The sequence below is a fragment of the Lissotriton helveticus genome, chromosome 2_1 (assembly GCF_964261635.1).
Source record: "Lissotriton helveticus chromosome 2_1, aLisHel1.1, whole genome shotgun sequence".
NCBI lineage: Eukaryota > Metazoa > Chordata > Amphibia > Caudata > Salamandridae > Lissotriton > Lissotriton helveticus.
In genome coordinates this window covers 1,274,693,644-1,274,714,737 of record NC_136059.1, presented here as the reverse complement: position 1 = coordinate 1,274,714,737, position 21,094 = coordinate 1,274,693,644, and the positions used below count along the sequence as shown (strand labels likewise).

At 44.1% G+C, this 21,094-nt stretch overlaps 1 pseudogene; it reads left to right on the top strand.

Moving 5' to 3' along the window:
* The first annotated feature begins 17,278 nt into the window (after nucleotides 1-17,278).
* On the top strand, nucleotides 17,279-18,836 carry LOC144820235 (endogenous retrovirus group V member 1 Env polyprotein-like; annotated as a pseudogene).
* The last annotated feature ends 2,258 nt before the right edge of the window (nucleotides 18,837-21,094 follow it).

Sequence of the window (21,094 nt, the reverse complement as noted above, 5' to 3'; positions counted from 1 at the left end):
TATGTTCAACTAAGTCTTTTACTGCAGGAATTTCTACTTCTTGAAAAATGTATAGATTGGTTTGGATGTCTGCCTGAATTTAAATAAAATGGGGAATACCCAGTGGACACATTTTTTGCATTGTTTTGCTCAAACTCTGCAGCCCAAAGTTATTCTAGCCAGTCTCCCTCTTGATCTAAAATACATAATCTGAGATATTGTTCTAGCTCTTGATTTGTTCTTTCAGTTTGGCCATCTGACTCTGGGTGATACCTAGTTGTGTACCTTGTTTTTATGTTTAATTTCTTTGTGAATGCTCTCCAAAAATGAGAAACAAATTGAGACCCCCTGTCAGACACTAGTACCATGGGACTCCCATGAGCTCGCACTATTGTTTGGCTAAAGGTGTGTGCTAGTTTCCTAGCTGTTGGTACTCCTTTTAAGGGGACACAATGGGCCATCTTTGTAAATGTATCTAAACAAACTAATATTGTGTCAAACCCTTGGTTGGATGGTAACTCTACTATAAGATCCAATGTCACTGTATACCAGGGGTAAGGTGGTGTGGGTAAGGGTTGCAATAAACCCTTTGGAGCTTGTCTCTTCTGTTTTCCCCTCACCCCTCACACAAGTTTTGCACGTGGCTACATACTGGTGAATATCCTTTGTCATATTGGGTTATCAAAAGCGACGTTTCAAGAGATCTCCTGTCTTCTGGATTCCTTTACGACCGGCTAATATGTGATCGTGACACTTGTTTAATGCTTTTTGTTGTAACTGTTGGGTCGGCAAATAGAGCGCTCCGGCATGATAAGGTAAATTTCTGCGAACTTCCAGTCTGGAATTCTCATTTGCCCTTTTCTTCATTTCTTCTAAACCCATCGATTCCTGTGCCGATTCTTTCATGGATTCTTTCAGAACTGCTCCCATGACCCTCCTTTCTACTATTATACTTCGATTTTCAATCTCTTCTTGCATATTCTCTGTGCCCAGTCTGGATAAGGCATCTGCTTTACCATTTTGAGTTCCTGGTCTATATGTGATGACAGTCATTATCAGCAAAATATAATTACCAGCAGAGTTGTCTTGGAGTCAATGTTCTTGCTGACTTCAAAAATTTCAGATTCCGATGGTCTGTGTACACTGTGATAGTATGTCTGGCACCCATCAAGTAATGTATAAACAAAAAGAGAGAGTAAGGGATTTATTCACATTGGTGAATGGAAAGTACTCCCTGTCCCCTGGACTTAATATCGAAATAACACAAGAGGAGTATCACCACGAAGACCTAGACAAAGGTTTTGAGTGGGATGCCTATGAAAAAGAAATATTTTTCTTTTTATAAAAAAACCCTCACTCACCAACCTGGTTGGTGACATGCTTCATCATTGGGGTCCACCCTGACGGCGGAGTGCCATCAGGGTGTGCTGCAACACCTGAACTACAGTGGAGCTGTTTTTTTGTGTAAATGGTGCAAAAAGTGATGTTAAAAACTCTCCTGGTATGACTTATGTGAAAATTATTTTATTCAAAAGCTACTGGACAATAATAAAAAGGTGTGAAGATACGAAAAGGTTTTTATGACCATATGCATCTATGTGATTGGTCTACATGTTTCAACCTGTGAGTGGTGATTTCCAGGTTTTCGTCAGGACCACAAAAAAGGAAAATGGGTGGTCTGCACACACTAACGTGCAGCCAGTCCTAGATTCCTAGAACCTACTGACAAAAAATCTGTAGTAGGTAGTACCTCAGACCTAAATTATTATTATTTTTTTTCGGTGATTTTATTAATTTTATGCAAGGAGCAAGCAAGATACAGAGAAGTAAAAAAAATAAAGAAAAAAAAGACAAAAAAACAGTGCATCACAATACAATACATCACAATTGATCGCAGTTGATTGGGCATAAACAGAGTATATATATATAATACAGTCAATTATTCAGGAAAAAAAGAAAAAACAGAAAAAGAAGAATATATGTGTGATATGAGTCAGACAGATAGACACACCGGAGAAAAGAGTGCTAGTCTGCAAATGAAGAAAGAAAAGAAGGCAGCCAACTTTCATTACTTTAAATCCAATCAGTAATTGGGCCCCAAATTTTTAGCCCTCTAACCCTTTTACGAATAGTCTTTGTTTTAAATATAGCTACTTCAAGATTATACATAGATAACAGCTGTGCCCTCCAGGAAGTAAATAGAGGAGGTTCAGCAGATAGCCATTCTTTAGTGATACAAGCACGGAACACCGCCATACATAAAAATAAAAAGGCGGAGCGTTCATTTGATCTAGACAGACCTTCGGGATCAGTGCCAAATAAAACGACCTCCGCAGACAGGACAATTGAAGGATCAAAAATTTCTTTCAAAAACTCTCGAATAGATGCTAATAAACCTACCAACTGAGGACATGAGAAGAACATGTGTTGCGTGTCTGCTGCAAAACAGCCACATCTGCTACAGCTAGTACCAGTGCCAGTGCTCCATTTAGAAACTTTCCTCGGTGTGTAGTACATATCGTAAAGGACCATGTAATGTTGAGCCCTCATCCTACCCGAAATCAGTACATCGTTGGCTAGTGAAATCAACGACTGCAGATCGATTGTCTGAAGATTGAGTTTTACTCTCCATTTCTCTTGACGTTGCTCCAGATCATCTGGGAGTAGGGAAATCAGTGAGAATAAAAGAAGCCAATTGAAAGCCCCATACCCAACCCTTCAAGCAAGGGAAATATCTTAAACCGAGTGTCATATTGACCCAATTGTCCGTAATAGCTGCGGATTTGTAAGAACTTAAAGAAATCCTTCTTTTGTATGCCAAATTTATGTTGTAATTCTGTAAAAGACAATGGTTGGCAATCATGAAACATGTCTCCCAGGCTAGTGATCCCAAACTGATACTAGTTTCTAGTCACAGCATCACGAAAAATAGTAGCTAAAATTCCAGCTGCCTCAAAAGGAGTATAGCGTTTATTTGTGGTAGGCCTAGAAACCTCTTAATTTGCTTCCAAATTGAAAATGCTGCTAAAAGAACCTTAAACTTAGTTTTTTTTGTAGTAACTTGGTTCAAGTATTTTCAGAAGACACCCATCGGCCTCTTCTCCAATAGCGAATCTGTATATAGAGGGATAATGACACGGTAAGGGCCTACACTTTTTGCCAACAACTAAAGGGAACATAAATTGCAAGGCTGATGCCCAATAATAAAATAGAAAGTATGGGATGCCCCATCCCCTAGAAGATCTAGGGAGTACCATTTTTTTGTAGGCCCTTCTGTTCCTTTTAAAGCCCCACATAAATCTTGAAGAGATGTTTTCAAGTTTTTAAAACAGCCAGTGGGGAACTCTAATGGAATCGCTCTGAATAAGTAAAGAAATTTCGGTAGCACCATCATTTTCAACACATTTGATCTTCCATGTAGTGATAGGTGCAGGTGATTGAGACGCTCTAGAGAAGATTGGACTTTTTGAAGGATTGGATGGAAATTGGTTTCTGGAATATTACTAACTGGAGAGGAGATTTTAATACCGAGATAAGTAGCCTCTCTTGCAAGGACTATACCTGGCGGAGGATGAGCACCCACATACAAAATTTGAGTTTTATTCATATTCAACTTATAGCCGGAAAAATTACCAAATTGCCTTGCAAGCGCTTCCACGGCTGATAAGGCAGACTGTAAATCAGTAGTTGTTACCACAATGTCATCAGCATAAGCTAATGCTCTATATTCAGCCTCAGCAATGGTAATAGGTTTAATTTCTCTGCATTCCGTTAGTTTAACCAAAAAATAATCAATATATAGGGCAAATAAAAGAGGGGAAGATGGGCAACCTTGTCTAGTGCCCCGTAGAATCGGAAAAAAAGCTGACTCGTTCCAAGCAAGGAGTATAGCTGCCATTGGCTCTGAATACATAGTCTGTACTGACTGAAGGAACCGAGGCCCGAACCCCTTCAGACGAAGGACTTCCCAGAGATAAGGCTAGGCAACCCTGTCGAATGCCTTCTCGGCATCCAACAGGGTCACTCCTATAGCTGTTTTAGTAACCTCTGCCCAGTCCATTAGGGCAATGACACGACGCACGTGATCCGTTGTGTCCCGGCCAGGAATAAACCCATGTTGCAACTGGGAAACTAAAGAAGAGATTAAACCGGAAAGCCGAGTAGCTATGATTTTAGAGTATAGCTTGCTGTCAGCGTTTATCAAGGATATTGGTCTATATGAAGAAGGAGAAAGCGTAGACTTATCTTTCTTTAAAAAAATCGTGATTATAGATTTCTGCCACGAGGCGGGAGATATGCCTTCTTGTGCCGTGGTAAAAACTTCCAACATATAGTCCTTCAAGACTGAGAAAAATGTACGAAAAAATTCCAGGGGGATCCCATCGGGACCCACAGCTTTCCCCACGGCCAAAGAAGAAATCGCCTCTACAAGTTCCTGCACTGTAAATTCCCCCTCTAACATTTCCCTCTGGGAATTAGTTAGTTTCGAAAATTCGCAATCCCCAATAAACTCGGCAACCTCCTCTGCAGTATGTAAAGAGTCTTCATTTGAGTATAAGTTACTATAGAATTCTCTGAACGTATCTAAGATTTTTCCCGGTTCAGTATGTGTTACACCACTAAAGTCTTGTATAGCCTCCACCTTCCTAGCCACAGCTTTCTGTCTTAGCCGTTTGGCCAATAGACGTCCTGAATTTTTGCCAACCTCGTAAATATCAGAGCGATGGATTGCTATTTGTGCATCTAATTTCTCGGCTAGAACTTCATACATTTTAATTCTTTGGATTGCCACCTCCTTCAATTTTTGTTCACAAAGTGGGCTTGAATTAAGGATGCAGGCTAGAGCTAGTTCTAAAGAGCGTAATTTGGACAATTCCGTAGCTTGTTTGACCCTGATGCTGCGTTGTTTATTTATAGAGAAGCTTAACGTCTCCCCCCGCACGCCGGCTTTAAAAGCATCCCAGACAATGCCTATCGGAGCTGAATTTAAGTTGAACTAAAAAAAATCCGGTATCCATTTGACCATATGTTGTACGTAAGTCTGGTCAACTAATAGCTGACAATATAAGGTCCATGATCTCTTATTAGAATATGACCCATTATCAATCACTAATTCAAGAATAACCGGGTTATGGTCTGAAATTATCCTAGGATAGATGTTGATTTTGGCATTAGTTAGTAGTTCTGAGGCAGCAAAGAAATAATCAATTCGCACATGTTTTTGGTGGGGAGCTGAATAGAAAGTATACCCAGGCATGCCAGAGTTTTTCAGCGACCAAACATCAACTAAGCCAAGCTCCTTGACCATCCCCCTGGTGGCTTTAAACACCTTATGCTTTCTACCTGAGTAGACACCATTGTGACGAATATCAAAATCTGAAGGTAAATGGAGATTAAAATCTCCACAGACCACGAACGGAGCGGGCCAGGAAGCAAGCTCGATGCTGATCTCATTAAGCATTTCCGGGTCATCAAAATTAGAAGCGTATATTGAACAAATAGTGTAAACAGAAGTGTTGACCTTCAATTCAATAATAGCCCACCTTCCATAAGAGTCTGCCTTAGCCCGTTTACACTCCCCCACCCAACCCCTCTAGTAGTTGAGCCTTGCTTTGTACACTCCAAAACTTCAAGCCCTAAATCCCTCAGACAGTCCCTGTTATTCCACACGATAGTAATTAAAAATGACACGGCTGGTGGGGCTTTATTACTCGTTCTGCTTTACCGACCTCCTCAAACCATGACTACTTTTCCTATATCTCTGGCAGAGCAGATTGCTCATCTTGTAACTAAGTATCCGAAAATACTCCTGGTTGGCGATTTAAACTACTGGTTTGATAATACTACCGGCGATCCCCAGGCAATGGAACTTTCAGAATTACTCTCAGACATCAATTTGACTCAGCATATACATTCTTCTACTCATGTAAAAGGTCATACTCTGGACCAAATATGGTCCCTTAATCTCTCTTTTTCATCACTCTCCATTATGCCCTGTATCTGGTCTGACCACTTTTTAATTCAGTTCACGATAACTATTAGTGGGTACACTAAACCACCGCCCTTGGTGGGTGGAGAAACCAGGAAATGGAAAGCTATCAATACACCTGCCTTTATAAAAACACTGGCATCTACGCTGCCAGCACCCTGTAAGGAGGTACACCTTATGTAGGAGGGGATCTCACAATGGCTTCTAAAGGCTACTGACACACACGCACCTTTAGTAAAATTCACTTGTGCACGTACCATGGATGCTCATAAGTGGTTCACCTCGGATCATAAGAATTTAAAACTTGAGGTGCGCCAGAAAGAAAGAAAGTGGAGAGCAAAATATAAGCCCCAAGACAAGGAGGAATATATTGCGGCTCGCAGAAATTATCTAAAGATTATTTTACAAAGTAAAACTGATAATTTCCCTGGAAAAATTCTAAATTCTTAAAATAAATCTAAAGACATCTTTAATATAGTGAATGATCTGTGCAATAGCGAAAGAACTGTGCTTCCCTTGGCTTCCTCGCAGGAACTTTGTAACTCATTAAATGATTTTTTCATAGATAAAATTGTCACCATAAAAAAGAATATTCAAAGTCTTCCCTGCGGGGATCCCATTGAAGACATCCATTATAATCTAGCTACTCTAGATGCATTCCCATCTATTGATGAAAAGATTTTTCCAGAACTTCTTTCTCGTGTAAAATCTGGCTCGCCCTACGACAGCTGCCCACCCCATATTTTAAAGGAGGTGTGTTCAGCCATTCCATTAGGAATCCTCTCTCTTCTGAATGAATCACTTATACAGGGCAAGGTCCCTGATAAGTTTAAAAATGCCACTGTGATCCCACTACTGAAAAAACCGGGAGCAGACCCCCTGGATCCAGCCAATTATAGGCCTATTTCCCTTCTCCCTTTTTTCTCTAAACTCCTTGAGGCTTATGTATCCAGCTGTATGTCTAACTTTATCGAAAGCTCGGAAGACCTAGAACCGAATCAAGCGGGTTTTCCACCATCTCACTCAACAGAAACTGTCATTTTGGCTGTCCAGGATACGTTAAGATCTAATGCAGATAAGGGCGTCCATCAGGCCCTGGTGCTCCTTGATTTGTCGGCCGCGTTCGACACGGTTGACTATAACAATCTGATCAGCCGTGTCGAGCAGGCCGGCCTCAGGGGCCCCGCGCTGAACTGGATTGCCTCTTTTATTACAAATCGCACACAGTCAGTGAGATTGGGGTCTTTTACAGCCTCCAGGATGACATCTACCTGTGAGGTTCCTCAAGGTTCGTCACTCTCCCCTTTACTATTTAATTTATATCTCCATCCACTGATTTACTCTCTAAAAAACTATAAAATTACCCTTTATAACTATGCTGATGATCTTCAGTTAATTATTCCCCTAAACACCCCGGATTCAGCTGCTGAATGCCTGGCCATTATGTCACACATACAGAGATGGATGACCATAAATCATCTCAAACTTAACCCGGGCAAGACAGAATTGATCTTGCCCGGGGAAAGTGAACTGAGTTGGGGTCGACACTTTTGCCAGCCGATATGGGAATCCCTCCAACAAAGACCCACTCGGTTAAAAGTCATGAGATCACTCTTAACGAGGATCTATCCCTTAAAGGACAGGTAGGAATGGTGGTCTCTTCTAGTTTCTTTCAACTTAGAAAGATTAGGAAAATCGCCCACCTTTTAACACACTCAGCACTCATTCAAGTAGTGATTGCCCTTGTACTCTCCCGTCTGGATTTTTCTAACGGTCTCTATTTGGGCCTTCCAACTGGCCTATTAAAACGTCTCCAGATGGTCCAAAACCAGGCGGCTAGGCTCATTTGGAAACAACCCAAGTGGCAATCAATTAGGGCTGGGCTGGAAAAACTCCACTGGTTGCCAGTGGCCCAGCGAATTGTTTTCAAAGCAGGATGCATCACTTTCAGGGCGCTTCATGACAATGGCCCTATATTCATTAGGAAGTCTATCACTAATTATAAGCCTCAGCGCAATTTACGCTCTTCACATCTAGGCCTTGCAACTGTCTCTTCATTTAAGAAGAAACGCCAGGATGGCAGCTGTTTTTACCATCTGGCTGCCTCTCTTTGGAACTCTCTTCCGCTTCCTATTGGACAGAGCAATGATCTGCTGGCATTTCGAAAGCCTTTAAAAACGTGGCTTTTCCAACAGGCTTACGCTTAGAACTGTGCCTAGTGTCTTGAACAAATAGCGCCATGAAACCCAAGGGTGTACGTGCGCTCTAGAAATAGTTATTAACATAACATAACATAACGTATGTGTTTCCTAGACACATAATAGCTGCACCTCCATATTTTTTAAGATCAATGCCATAACGCCCCCTTTTTTAGATATCTTAGCCATTATCAAAGAAAAGAAGAGAAAAGAAAGCGAATGAAATGTTATTATTGCAACACCCCGCTTGCATTCTCAAATCCTTAAGTATTGTCCATGCCCCCCAAAATAGACTACCTCTGCATCTGCTGTTCCTTGCCCCTCTATCCCCAGCCCCACCCCACCCTCCCAACCCAAAAACCCCCTTGCTACCTCCCCCTCAGAGACCACTGATACATCAGACATAGAATAGAATTTCCCCCCTGAATCACAAGAGTCCAAATCGTTTGTTGTTTCTTTTTCTTTTTCGTGAGAAGGGAGCCCAGTTGGCAACAGAGATAAAGTGACAATTATAGGATCAGTATGGACAGTAGATAAGGCAGGGTCAAGGCTACATGGAGCAGTGACTTATAACACCAAGAGTACCTGAAAGTCAAAATATATCTGTCACTCAACTGTTAGTCCGACACCAACACCCTACATGTGATAGTATAGTGGGCACAAACCTAATGATATAGCTAGGTGAAAGAAAAAGGCCAAGAGCAGAGGGAAATATTCCCATCAGAGGCCACACTGTACCACCCTATTTAGCATCATTTGGGTGCCCCTTTGCTCACGAGGCAGAAAAAGTAGTCTCAGTAGTATCACTGTGACCAAATGTTTCTGGAAACTGGGAGATAATAATAAATTACTGATATCTACTCAGTTTATTCAATTTTAGTTTTTTTCACTTCTCATATACTTTTACACTGCTTTTTCAGTAGGCACACTTATTTTTGATAACTTTCCTTCTTACTGCACCTTGAGCACATTTACATTTGGTCACAGTGATACTACTGAGACTACTTTTTCTGCCTCGTGATCAAAGGGGCACCCAAATGATGCTAAATAGGGCGGTACAGTGTGGCCTCTGATGGGAATATTTCCCTCTGCTCTTGGGCTTTTTCTTTCACCTAGCTATATCATTTTGTTTGAGCCCACTATACTATCACATGTAGGGTGTTGGTGTCGGACTAACAGTTGAGTGACAGATATATTTTGACTTTCAGGTACTCTTGGTGTTATAAGTTACATGGATTGGGGCATGTACCTTGTGGAGGTCGTTAAACTAGCCCTCGGACCCCCCGATCGTTTTGTTTCATACATGGAGCAGTGACCAAGGCAGTGGGGGGGGAGGAGTTCACTTCTGACACTCTAGCGTCCGACAGCTGTTCTGGTATTTGCTGGTCTGTTACTTTATCTTCCTTTGGCTGATTCCGTTTCTTGTTTTTATTAAAGATCGACGGGATTATAAATTTGGGTCCTTGTAAGGACTCATCAGACCCTGCTGAGGAGACGAGAGGAATTGTGGATGTATTCGTCGGATCTGGATTTGCCCCGTCCTCCCCACTAGTAACAGTGCAGGAGTCGCCTTCCTTCGCCCTCTCTGTTCTCCTCTGGACCCTGAGATCAGACTCTGTACTTAGTGTTGACCCCCCAGGGGTATTAGCCGCCGCTGCCGCCCTCGTGGTTGCTCCTTTAACACCTTTAGCACCAGAATTAGGATTAACATTCGTAGCCTTCGGCCTCATCCTGAGGAAATATTATTGGCAGTTGTGCCCCATCGTTTCCCTTCTCCGCCTGTCAGCCATTTTGATTCAGACAGCACCCATTTTACGTGTGTCATCCATTTTGTCTCCAAACCCACGAGCAAGACACCCTGCACCTGGCCCCTCCATTCATTGACCACACATTCTTGTGGCTCAGCCAATTCCGAGAACCAACGAGATAGTTCCTGTTTTAAGAGACAGTTCCTGTTCTTGACTCTAAGCCAGAAATAACCCCCGGTTGAGAAAGGGCCTTCAACTGAAAGGAGCATTTCGACACTAAGGAAGGGCCTTCAACTGAAAGGAGCATTTAGACACTAAGGAAGGACCTTCAACTGAAAGGAGCACTTCGACACACCACATGCACTCTCACGAGACACAAGAGACGCCCATACCTTGACACATATGGTTGGAAATTGTTGTTTGTCACTGCCTTATTTTTCTTCTTCTTCTTTCTGCCTACTGCCTGAACTGTATAAATACCCTGCTGTATGAATAAAACATCAGACCACTCCTGTACCCGCTTGGTGCTGGAGCTCTCCCTTAACTCGAGTTATTGAATAAACCCTTCTTTACTTGAATACCACGGACTCCTCTCTTTACTTAATTTAAAGTATTTACTAATACAGAAATTCTAAGATAAGGTAATATTAAATTATTTACCACATTTCTGGCGCCTGAACAGGGATGTTCCCTCTCCCCCACGCGCCGGCGATGTCGGACCCGGTACTGCCTCCTCCTGACCTTCGACAGACTTCAAAGTGCACAGACGCGGGGAATTCCTGCTAACTCCCTCGAGACGAAGGGGGGGACCGACTGCGGCCCGTCATCCACACGAGGCGGTGGGGAAGATCGCGGAACATCCAGACCCAGAGCCCAACCCGTGAAGAAGACGAGTCCGAGGTCTTGTGAGCCCCGTTTCAGAAGCTGCGCGCATTTCAAGATCAACAGGCCTCCTAGTTTGCTTCTCAGTGAGTACTGCTGAAAGTATAAAGACGGACCCACAACCTTTGTGGGTACGGTAAAGATATATGTTTATTGTTTCTCATTTCTATTTTTAATAGAAAGTCTGCCATCATGCCTATTTTTTCGAAAATACGTAAGATGGGAACTAGAAAAAGTATTCTCGAGAAGGAGATTCCCCTCCCTCCTCGGGATACTCCAGGACATTTTATGTATACAAAACATGGCATTGGTGCAATTGTTTATTGTGATTTATGGGTAGATTACACTAAAGATTTCAAATGTAAATATAGGTGGCTCGAGACAGGGACTTTTGACATGGAATGTGTACTGAAACTAGAAGAACAGTTGGGGAAAAGAAAGGTCCGACAGTCACAAAGTGACGCGGTCGAAGTGTAGAGAAAAGAAGCCCATAGGAGGCAGGAGAAAGCATTGAACAAAGTCGAAAAGAGTAAGAGAATGTCAGAACAGGTCCAGAATGAACGATTACAAGAAATAGGACGAGAACTAGAAAATTAAAGGAATAATAGGGAACAATTAGCCGTTTCCACCGGTCTCTATCCTGAATTACCCAATACTTCCTCACAAATGGAGACCGTCCCACCTAAGACACAACCCACTGCTCCATTTCCAGAGGATACTTTCACCACTTTTCTCTTGGACACCCCGCCCCCATATGACACCCCAATAGTCCAGGCACCTCCACAACAGCCCTTGAATGCCGAACAAATCCAACCACGGCCTGGAAATAACGAAGGTGCAGAGGGACTAGCCAAAGGGGACACGATTCCCGAGTGCCCCTATGATCCGGCCCCAAGTACCACTGGGGAGGCGGGCCGAATAACAAAAATACTTCACGATTCATGGATAGAGATCAAGGGTTTACCTGCTATAAGCCCACTCCTTGAGGCAGCTTCCGAGTTTCTCCGTACCGGAGAAGGCTCTAAGGCTGTTAACAGATTAACCAAAAGCAGACTTTACGCTATCAAGGTACACATGTATAGGTTCCTTATTTGTTGTTTTATTAAACACCTACAAGTGGGAGGAAAAGATGTACCCACGTCATTTTATGAGTTATTGGACTCAACTTCTGACCATACCGATGTAGGTTTGGTAAATGACGCACTTGATAGGTTCACCCGTAAGGTGACACGTACTTGGCAAAATGTACAGGCCGAGGAAGAAGAGAACAGAGGTGAGGAAAACATAACACCACCGGTTGAAAAGGCTCTACAAGTAAGACACTCCATTTCCATGTCACGACCAAAACCTCGCCCATTCCTCCAGGGCCATCCAGAGCGGCCGTCTCCAGATGACCTGTTTCAAGCCACGATAGTAGCATTAGATAACTGGCTAGACCAGGAACCCCCGCTTACATCGGAGGAAGAGGAAATAGCCAGAACTGCGACCCTATCTCAATATAAGATATATGACAATGATCTCATAGCCCAACTTTTTCTAGCATTACCACGCCCACATCAAGGATTAGCGAGTCTCTACATGGTACAGCATCTCATCACTCTCAATGACACTTTATTAAAACATGATCCAAGACTAGAAGATTTTTTGGCTGACTGCGCTGATAACATATTCCTCCACAATGGTTCAGTTTTTCTCAACAGATTATAGACTTTAGACAGGAATATCAGAAAGCGGTTGAATATAGATCTTTCACTGATACTTGTGGACCAGTTAATAGGCTTCCTCAAACACGCCACTTCCCCATGAGGGAGGTTCACCCCAGAGCTGATGCAAATGGCGCGTTACAACGCGTCTTCATTTATGTACCCTTGACAAAACTCGAATTACTAAGAATGAAAGAGATGGTTCCCCCTCACTCAAAAGACCCTGCTGGATTTTTCAAGGAATTAGGAGACGTATTAATGATGGGAACATATACTCTTTCTGATATCACAGCAATTCTGAAATTATTGTTGCCCTCGGGTATATATGACAAACTACGAGAAAAAGATTGGGAGGTGGCGGGCGAGCACATTAGATGGACCGAACTTCAGAATGACGAAAATACTAGGGTAGCAGGTCAAGGTATAGGAGACAAACTCAAGGCACTCCCTGGCACTATTTTGAAGGTGCTACCACAGTTATTGACAGTGAAAAAGGAGGACTGGGATGCCATTTCCTCCTGCAAACAGAAACATGGTGAAGACATAGGAGATTATTATACGAGACTTGAAAAGTGTTTTGCGGTAAATAGCGGTCTTACACCGACAAGCGAAGCTTACCCGCATCTATTTGTTTCCAAATTAGTAGACAACGCCTTGCCAGCTATAAGGGAAAGAGTACTGAAGGTAGAAAGTACCTGGCAAGCCCATACGCCGCCACAGGTGTTACAAATGCTACAATACCATCAAAACCGCATTAGGGATGAAGAAGAAAAGGATACGAAGCGCATGAAAGACACAAAGATGAAAGCATTAGTGGCCCAGACTACACCCCAGCGCCAACAGACACTAGGTAGCCAGACAAACGCGAAGAGTACTTGCAACTATTGCAAAAAGTCGGGACACTTCGTTAAAGACTGTCCTGTCTTAAAACACAATTTGGCCACTGGTAAGACACAGCCCCGTCTATATCAGCCAAAACAAAATGCCCCACAAGGCACTACAGCACCTCCAGTCCCACCGACAACACAAATGACCCAAATGTGCATTGGAGATGATGGCTATACTGAATACTACCCAGATTTTTCATGATGTTGCCCAGGGAGAGAAGATGACAAACTGCCCCTAATCCCCATCCCAGTAGATCAGAAAGGTCCATTTGTAGAGGTCCGACTTCTTGGGAGGATAGAAAGTTTCTACTAGACACTGGGGCCAGTAAAAAACCACAATAAGCCATCAAGAGGTCCCAGAGGCTCCTCTCTCGGGTTCAAAAAGTATTTCTCTGGGTTTCTCCGGACAGCCTGTGACAAACGTCACGTCAAAACCACTATCCTTACAGGTTGGTCCCCTCACGACAACTACAGATCTTATATTGACAAAATCGTGTCCAGAAAATTTGCTTGGTATCAAGACCTTGAAAGAATTGGGAGCTGTTATTGTTTGCTCACCTAAGGATGTTACATTATTCCTACGAGATTTTAAAGGCCACTACACCAGTAGAGAATTAGACGAACGTTTGAAAGATTTGCCACACACCCTTTGGGCCACTGATTCCACCACAGTAGGGTGTATGGAAATAACACCTCACAAGGTCACACTGAAAGAGGGAGCCCAACTGCCACGCATAAGACAATACAAAATTCCCCCTCAAGCTGAACAGGCGTTAATGTTAATTATTCAGGATCTAATATGGTCAGGTGTGGTTAAAGAAACAATTTCTAATACTTGTAATTCCCCAGTTTTAGCAGTTCATAAAAAAGTGGAACTGGGAACACCCCCTGTATATAGACTAGTGGTGGATTTGAGAGAACTTAATAAATGTGTCATTCCCCAACACCCCGTGGTCCCAGACATCTCCATGTTACTCACAGCCATAGATGCAGAAGCGACACACTTTACTGTAATTGACTTAAAAAACGCATTCTTCAGTATACCCATTCACCCAGACAGCCAATACCTTTTCGGCTTCTCCCTACAAGGACGAAGCTTCCAATTTACAAGAGCTCCCCAAGGTTTCACCAAAAGCCCAAGTGTATATAGCCAAGCGTTAAAAAGACAATTGGATACTATTGAAATGCCTCCTGACACTGCATTGTTGCAGTATGTTGATGACATCCTCATTACGGCCAGATCTGACCCAGCCTGCGCTGAAGCATCATTGCTGGTACTAAAATTCTAAGCTGAGAATGGCCATAAAGTTTCCCCTGGTAAGCTCCAATTTGGTTTGCAGCAAGTGGCATACTTAGGGCACTTGCTGTCAAAGGAGGGTAGGCAGCTTACACAGGAATGCATCCAACTTATACAACAAATGCCACAGCCAACAACACAGAAACAAGTCCGAGCTTTTGTTGGTCTTACCTCATATTGTAGACAGTGGATCCCACAATTTGCCCTCATTGCTAAACCATTAGTGCAGCTGACAACACTTGAAGCTGGCGCTACCCCAAAATTACCCTGGACGGATGAACACACACAAGCTTTTCAGTCTCTTAAAAAAGCTATGTGTCAAGCCCCAGTGTTGGCAACACCCGATTACACCAAAGATTTTACCTTATTTGTAACAGAAAGCTCAGGTACAGCCCTGTCGGTCCTGACCCAACTTCAGGCAGACAGGCATAGACCATGTGGTTATTTTTCCAGCACGTTAGATCCGGTGGCCCAAGCACTCCCTGCATGCCTCAAATCAGTGGCTGCCACAGCACAAGCCATTAGACAAAGTGACACTATCGTACTAGGACACCATCTGGTAGTTTAGGTTCCACATGCTGTTGAACTTCTCCTAAACAGAACGCAAACACAACATCTAACAATAGCCAGACTCACAGGATACGAGATGACACTTTTTCAGCCACACACTGAGATCCGACTATGCAACATTTTAAACCCAGCAACACTGTTGCCACTTACCTCTTCTGCTGAACAACTTCACGATTGTATTGATACAATTGATTTAGTGACCAAACCCAGACCAGATTTACAAGATACACCCCTTTCTGAGGCAGAGAGGACACTCTTTGTTGATGGGTCTTGCATGAGACTCCCCACTGGAGAATTGGCAGCAGCTTATGCCGTCACAAATGGTATAAAGACTTTGGAAGTACACAAAATAGAGATACTGTCAGCACAAGCAGCCGAACTAGTAGCACTAACACGAGCATGTCACTTAGCAAAAGGAAAATCAGTTAACATCTACACTGACTCTCAGTACGCTTTCGGGGTTGTACACAATTTCGGCACATTATGGAGGGAGAGGGGATTTCTCACATCACATGGGTCCAAAATACAACATGCTGCCCTCATCACTGCCCTCTTGGAGGCTAGTCAGTTACCAACAAAAATAGCGGTGCTGAAATGTAAGGCACACACAAAAGGAACAGATGAATTATCGAAAGGAAATGATTTAGCAGACAATGCAGACAATGCAGCCAAACTGGCGGCGAACACGGAATTGAATACACTACACCGCCAATACGCAATACGAGACCCCTTTTTTGACATCCAGGATGTCCATAGTCACACCACACCACAGGAACTGCTAGAATGGAAGGAAAAAGGAGGGGTCCTTACAGACCAGGGTTGGATGACACCTGAGAGAGCAGTATGGCTACTACCGGATGCTATGGTTCAAGTTATAATAAACACCATACATGGACCAGCGCATCCGGGAGAAAAAGCAATGTTAGATAGCATACAGAACATATGGCATAATAAACATTTGAGAGCTGCAGCCAAACAAAAAGTAAAAACATGCATGATTTGTAACCAGTTCAACCCAGGTAAAGGCACGAAGGTGGAGCAGGGTGGATTCCAACCCCCTGACCATCCATTTGAAGCTCTCCAGATGGACTATATTCAGATGGAGAGATGTAGAGGTTACAAGTATGTACTGGTGGTGGTGTGTGCATTAACAAGGTAGACTGAAGCCTATCCCGTCCCTGACTATACCGCCACAACGACTGCTAAGGTTCTAGTAAGAGAGTACTTTCCCCGTTGTGGATTGCCAAGAGTCATATATTCAGACAATGGCCAACCTTTCTCTTCCGAGCTAATGAAACATGTCTCCCTTCTATTAGGATACACTTGGAAATTTCCTGGCATGAGACACCCCCAGGCAGCAGGATTGGTAGAAAGACACAATCAAACCCTTAAAACTAAGTTAGCCAAAATTACAGCAGAAAAGGGCGTAGATTGGATGACTGCCTTACCAGTAGCCCTGTTCTATATGCGAATGGTACCACACTCCCGAATAGGATTAGCACCATTCGAGATGGTTTTTGGCAGGCCACCAAACATGTGGGGAGTCCCTAGACCGAAATCTATTACTGATGTAGACAGCAGAATATTAACTGATTATCTGGCTTCCTTGATGTCTGCACTCCACTCTTGTCGTTCACAGGTGGCTGCAGCCTTCCCAGACAAAACCAACCTGGAAGAACATACCATCCGACCCGGGGACTGGGTCTCAGTCCGGAACTTCGACAGGACAAATCCCCTCCAGCCCAGGTGGAAGGAACCGAAGTTGGTCCTTTCGACTACGCGGACTGCCGTCAAGATCGAGGGCCGAAAAGGCTGGCTACATGCCAGCCACTGCAAAAAATACTTTGGAGAAATAGACTCTTTCGCCAGCGATATCGCCAAATCCAGTAACACTGTGACTGAACAATCCTCATTGCCCTTGGAACAGACCGCACAACAAGAATATAAATCAAAACTGAGGTCCGCCACCCGGGTTCTGGCTGATTAAGCCCACGGACACAGGTCTCGTGGTGAAGCGGTTGGAGCATGGGGGCAGACTCAGACACTCTGACTATGTGGGAAAAAGAGAAAATGAGGCGCCTAAAGAAGAATGTTAAGAAGTTGCATAGCGGAGCTATCATATGTTTGATCATACTGTTCTTTTTGATGACAATCATGACGTGTCTCGGTTGGGCCCTCCACATTGCTTTCCCGCCAGCACCACATTCCTCTCCTGCACCTAACAACACTCAAGAACACACGCACCACGACTTACCTCCTCATGAGCAAGCCCATAGGTTAGCTCTCCGAAACAATACCTTCATACATATGCTACACTATACGCATCAGGCCAGCAATATCACAGATTGCTGGATATGTGGCCGCCTCCCACCACATCAGAAGGAGGGAGGGATGCCTCTCTTCCCCTTTCCATTTTCTTATAATGGAACTTGCGAGGCCTGGTTCGCCCTAATAACAGCCGACAGGACTACCCGTACCTCCTGCCCTGATAGCAATAGGTCATGCAAGAATGGGTGGCCTTGGGGGGGACTTAAATAAGGTCCTTAATGCTGTCTGCTACCCGAATGAGGATGGAGATCCTCAGGCAACAGGCACGGTCCTAGAAAGTGAAGAATATAAGCAGGGGAACATGAGCGTGTTCTACAGGATATTAAATACCAAACCTAAAAAGAATGCTGGGCCCCCTTCTATCTCGGTCTCAACAGTAAAAGGGCACCTGTGTGTCCGGAAAAATGGCTCTGTCCCATTAGGACACAGTGATTGCCATACCACTGTGAGTTTTGAAGACAAGGGAAAATCATCATTTCTAGCATCCCGCCAAACTTATTTCATCTGCGGGCAGACAGCCTATGTGCGGCTACCCTTTAACTGGGGGGGAATGTGCTATATAGCATTTCTGCTACCTCCTGTCTTTGTAGCCCCATCCACTTACCACCGAGACCTCCTAGTGCCCCATGTTAGACATAAAAGAATGATCGATATCTCCGGGATTGATCACACGGAAACTACATTGGAACAATATACAGACTTCAACAAAGGATTCTTTTTCTTTATCGGCCCTGTGCAGAACAGTAAGCTCCTACGCAAGTTGACAAGGACCTTGGAGGCTGTGGTAAATCAGACGGTGGCTGCCCTGGGGAACTTGACTCAGGAACAGTCTGCCATAAGATTGGTTGCCCTCCAAAACCGCCTTGTCCTTGACGTCATCCTGGCTGACAGAGGCAGAGCCTGTAAAATTATCGGCTCTATCTGCTGTATTTACATCCCTGATAACTCTCTGTCTGTATATACGGCTATAACAAAATTACACAAGATAGCCGCCAGCCTACATCAAGAACCTGGCACGTGGACATTGTCTGACTGGTTTTGGACAATAATATCATCCTGGGGATGGAAACTGCTGTCAGCAGCAGGCATAATATTCCTGGTTATAACTGGATGCTGCCTTTGCATCCAATGTGGCCCTGCCATGTGCGGGCTATGTGCTACAATCTGCATTCCTAAACCACATATCCAGCAGAAAGAAAACGAAACAATTATGCTACAGGAATGCATAGACAATCTCATGCAAATTGAGATATAGATACAGGTACACTCTGGGGCAAGGAGGGAATGAGGAAATATTATTGGCAATTGTGCCCCATCGTTCCCCTTCTCCGCCTGTCAGCCATTTTGATTCAGACAGCACCCATTTTACGTGTGTCATCCATTTTGTCTCCAAACCCACGAGCAAGACACCCTTCACCTGGCCCCTCCGTTCATTGACCACACATTCTTGTGGCTCAGCCAATTCCGAGAACCAACGAGATAGTTCCTGTTTTAAGAGACAGTTCCTGTTCTTGACTCTAAGCCAGAAATAACCCCCGGATGAGAAAGGGCCTTCAACTGAAAGGAGCCTTTCCACACTAAGGAAGGGCCTTCAACTGAAAGGAGCATTTCGACATTAAGGAAGGACCTTCAACTGAAAGGAGCATTTCGACACACCACATGCACTCTCACGAGACACAAGATACGCCCATACCTTGACACATATGGTTGGAAATTGCTGTTTGTCACTTCCTTATTTTTCTTCTTCTTCTTCTTTCTGCCTACTGCATGAACTGTATAAATACCCTGCTGTATGAATAAAACATCAGACCACTCCTGTACCCGCTTGGTGCTGGAGCTCTCCCTTAACTCGAGTTATTGAATAAACCCTTCTTTACTCGAATACCACGGACTCCTCTCTTTACTTAATTTAAAGTATTCACTAATATAGAAATTCTAAGATAAGGTAATATTAAATTATTTACCACAATCCGTTGCAACTGTTTCACTCCGCTCCGGGTTTTGCAGGGAACAATCCAGGGGCACACTGGTCCCAGGAGCTGCTTCCCTCATGTTGACACACTTATCAAAAACAACGGGTATACCCAGTTTACAGTGCGGGGGTGCCAGTCGATCCTCAGCCAAACCACCTGAATCAACACCCCTTGAAGCGAGACAGGAAAGACAGGACGCTCACCCGCAGCACCTACCGGAGGGTGAAGAGACACCGAAGTGCAGCCGCCGAAATCCAATGATTGAGAGCTGCCGCCGTCTCAGGGCAGCAAAATCGGCCAAGCAGACAAAGTTCAGCATACCAACATCGCGGCAGACAGAGACCCCAAGGAGACAGCTGCTGAAACCTCTTTTTTTTTCCCGCCGGAGCAAGAGCCAGAGTAGAGCGGAGATCGAAGATCAGGAAGGAGGGAGGAGGTGCCCCCTGGAGCAGGCAGATTTTCAAGCAGCACAGCGGCGGCACATACGAACACCTCTGAGGGCGTTACTTCTCTTCTTCTCTTCTCCAATGCAAGTTAAGAAGTCTGCCGTCTAGATCAAAGAAGCAGGTAAGGCTGACAAAGTATTCTCGACAGCCATGCGAGGATCAGGGAGGTGGTAGGTAGAACGAGCGTTGGAGACCTCCCTTACTCAGACACCGGAGTGTCCGCCATCTTGCCCCCCCTCAGACCTAAATTAGGAGAGGAAAAAACAAAAAGACTTGTGGGAGGAAAAGAAGAAAGCAGTAACAAACCAGTTACGTGCCTGTAACGTAGTGTCGACTCTCACGTGTCTACTTACTTCATGTGCATCCCAGTCTGAACATACATAAACCCGCAAAGTGCTGGAACAAATCCATGCTAATATTCCGTAATTGCGGTACTGGTTTATTGTGGAAGGCAGGCTAACATATACTAAGACATAGCCCGTTTTGGCTCACTCAGGCACACAGATCAATAAAGGTGTGCTCGGTGATAAATAATTGTAATTATATCGGTCACTCACAAACCAAGAATTATGGGTGCGTGACTCAACATGACTCACAGACATTAGCGTGAGTTGAACGATGTCAAAGTGACTCAACATGACTCACATACATTAGAGTGAGTTGAACGATGTCCATGCATTTCAAATTATAACACACAAGACAAACACACAAAAAAGGACCACAAACAGAGAGCTTACTCCTGTTGTGGGTCTTAAGGCTTCACGGGGGTAGAGGGAAGGCTTATCTCAGCAAAGGTACATAATCTGTGGAAGAAAAAATGCGTGATCACGGACGTGATAAAGGTGACGCCCAAACACGGCTGTCAGTGGCTAGCGTAGTGGAGCTCGGGGGCCCGCATGAGTTAGAATGACCGGGTGCTGCCGGAGCCGATGCTCGTTATTTACAGTTTTGCTGAGTATCGTGGGCCGATCATCTACGCGCCTCTCAATGCCGTCCCCGCTAGACAGATTGTGAAGCCGGCAAACAGTTAAGGCGTCTGCCGGCTTCCGGGGTGGGAGGAGTTACGTGCGCGTGTGTGATGACACGTTGCTAGG